The sequence below is a fragment of the Arachis ipaensis genome, chromosome B06, assembly GCF_000816755.2.
Source record: "Arachis ipaensis cultivar K30076 chromosome B06, Araip1.1, whole genome shotgun sequence".
Taxonomy (NCBI): Eukaryota; Viridiplantae; Streptophyta; class Magnoliopsida; order Fabales; family Fabaceae; genus Arachis; species Arachis ipaensis.
In genome coordinates this window covers 7,493,443-7,496,910 of record NC_029790.2, presented here as the reverse complement: position 1 = coordinate 7,496,910, position 3,468 = coordinate 7,493,443, and the positions used below count along the sequence as shown (strand labels likewise).

General features: G+C 33.5%; 1 pseudogene; it reads left to right on the top strand.

Moving 5' to 3' along the window:
- The window catches only part of LOC107647949, a 4,074-nt pseudogene continuing 606 nt past the window's right edge, over positions 1-3,468 (top strand).

Genomic DNA, 3,468 nt, shown 5'->3' with positions numbered 1-3,468 from the left:
TGTTAGTTTCCACAACCAAACTAGCATTGCATGCTACTTCTTTTTCTCTTTCTCTATGTTCTTAATTTGAGAGAGATTGGTTACGGAAGGCTCTAATTAATTAATAACCTAAGCTTCATTTAATTAATTAATTAATTAGTTGTGCAACTAGCCAAATAATCAAAATGCCGGTAGAAGAAGATCATGATGTTGTAGTTGTGGATGTGGAGAAAATTGAAAACAGTAATGAAGAGACGGAACAACAAGAAGCTTCTGATGTGATGGAGAAGAAGCAGCTTTCTTCGAAAATCTTGCGAAGATATGACTCTCTGGAACTGGCATCTCAAAGATTCTCCGGCACGCATGCCGCAAAAGTAAGTACATATGTTTGATATTTAATTTCATATAACTTCATATAGTTTCACAAAATATAATGATTAAAATTTAAAAATTTTAAATTTTTTTGTAACTATTATATCTTTATTAAACAATAATAGTAATTAATTTATCAACTTTTTTTCTTCTAATTTCTAATAAAATAAAACATTTGACTATTTAACAGTGATATAATGGTTAAAATTTATTAGAAATTAAAACGTTTAACTAATTTAGGATATTACTTATAATTAATCTAATTGATCTAACTAGTAACACAAACATTAAATTAAAGACCAACACTTTTTGATAGCTGATATTAATTAATTAATTATTTATGTAGGGGCCATCTATGTGTTTGATACTTCAACTTGCGTTCCAAAGTATTGGGATAGTGTACGGTGATATTGGAACATCACCATTGTATGTGTATTCAAGCACATTCACTGATGGTATCAAGAACAACGATGACATCTTGGGAGTTCTTTCCTTGATCTTGTATACCATTACTCTCATCCCTCTCATTAAGTATGTCTTTGTGGTCTTAAAGGCCAACGATAATGGCGACGGTATATATACACTCTCATTCTTTATTATAATAAATAATATCATATTATTAAGACTATATTAAAAAAATGTGTAAAATTTCAGGAGGGACTTTTGCTCTATACTCTCTAATATGTCGTTATGCAAAAGTGGGACTTATTCCGAATCAACAAGTGGAGGATGCTGACGTGTCGAACTACCAGCTTGAGTTGCCAAATAACCGTCAGAAGAGAGCAAGCAAGCTTAAGTGTGCGCTTGAGAAAAGTCACTTCATGAAGCTGTTCCTCTTATTTGCTACCATGCTTGGCACTTCCATGGTCATTGGTGATGGTGTTCTCACCCCTTGCATCTCTGTTTTATCTGCTGTTGGAGGGATCAAGCAAGCAGCTACTAACATCAACAACGGCAAGTTTTTATTTGTGTGTATATATAAAGATGAAAACTCAGATGCCGTCAATTTTACGTGAAATTGATAATTAAGCAGTCAAATGATTTGACTTTTCATTTAAAGGTAGTGTTTGTTTTTAAAGACAGGACAGAACAGAACACTGAGACAAAGACAATAGAATAGAGACATTAAAAATTATGTTTTGTGTATTGTGTTTGGATATAATGGATAGGACACTAATGTAATATCCAGTATATAGACAAAAAAAATTCATAAAAAAAGTCCGTGTCTCTCTTCCAAATTCCGTGCCATCATTGTCCTTCGTAAAAAGAGTGGACACAAAAGTATAAAAAACTGTCTCAGAGACAATATGTTCAGTGTCCATGTCTTTGCTTTCAAACACTTTTTAAAGATGTGCTGTCCATGTCTCTGTGTCCTGTCTCCAAAAATAAACGTTACCTTAGTGAATAATTTCGTGTGAAGTTGATTGTATTTAAAAAAAATTAATTTTTTTGTGTGTATATTATTTTAAATCAGTTAATCATTAAAAGAATTGGTTCGACTGATTTGTTATCAACTAATTTTTATTCAAACTAAACCGGTTTAGCGACCGGTTTGATATGGTTTTCAGATCATATTAAGGATTTAAAAATGGAAAGTATGAATGTTTTAATACCTTCTGGCTTTTTGCTGTTGAAAATTTTTATTATTATGATACTTAAAATTAATATATAACTAATGCAACTTGTGTTGATTGTACACAGATGTGGTTGTTCTGATATCCGTGGCAATCTTGGTTTGCCTTTTCATGGCTCAGAGATTTGGAACTGATAAAGTTGGATACACCTTTGCTCCTATTATCTGTATATGGTTTGCCTTCATCGCAGGCATTGGTCTCTACAATTTCATCAAGTATGATCCCTCTGTTATTAAAGCAGTAAATCCAAAATACATAGTTGACTACTTCATTAGGAACAAGAAAGATGCTTGGATTTCTCTTGGTGGTGTTGTGCTCGCCATAACTGGTACGTATAAAACTACTTCTCCTAAAAACTTAAGCTGACAGGAGAAAGCAACATGAATGATTATATTTCTAACAAAATCTTAACTTAGTTAAGTAATGTTTAGATTTTATTCTATTGCAGGAACTGAAGCACTATTTGCTGATGTTGGACATTTCACAGTTCCATCCGTACAAATTAGCATGTGTTCTGTGACTTACCCTGCTCTGATTTTGGCTTATGTTGGACAAGCCTCTTTCCTTCGCAAGCATAATGATCTTGTTAGTGACACATTCTACAAGTCCATACCAGGTAAATAATAATGAATATATGTTTGATTATGTTGTTATGAAGTAATTAATTGAGGATAGTTTGTTAATATTACTATGTTTTGCAGGCAAACTATATTGGCCAATGTTTGTTATTGCTGTTATGGCAGCAATTATAGCTTCACAAGCCATGATCTCAGGAACTTTCTCCATAATCCAACAATCCTTGTCATTGGGATGTTTCCCTCGTGTGCAAATTGTACATACATCGAGCAAGCACGAAGGACAAGTTTATATTCCAGAAATCAATTACATCCTTATGATTGCATGTATTGCCATCACTGTTGGATTTAAAACCACTACAAAAATTGGCAATGCCTATGGTAAACAATAACTCACACTCTCTTTCAGTTCAAAAATAAGAATGAATTGGTATTGTTCTAATGTATATGTGTATGTTTGCTTTGTGCAAATGCAGGGATAGCAGTGGTGTTTGTAATGACACTTACATCTGCTTTTCTAGTACTAATCATGATCATGATATGGAAGACTCATATACTTTTGATCATTAGCTATGTGCTAATCATTGGTTCTGTGGAAGTTGTTTATCTAAGCTCAGTCTTATACAAATTTGACCAAGGGGGGTATCTTCCCCTTGCATTCGCGGCGGTTCTAATGTTCATCATGTATGTTTGGAACAACGTGTACCGAAGGAAGTACTACTATGAATTGGATCACAAGATTTCTGCAGAGAAGGTTAAAGAGATTGCTTGCAACACAAGTTTGTGTAGATTACCCGGCTTAGCTATGTTCTATTCAGAGTTAGTTCAAGGTGTTCCTCCAATTTTCAAGCACTATGTGGCCAATGTACCTGCCTTGCACTCACTTCTTATCTTTGTTTCCATCAAGT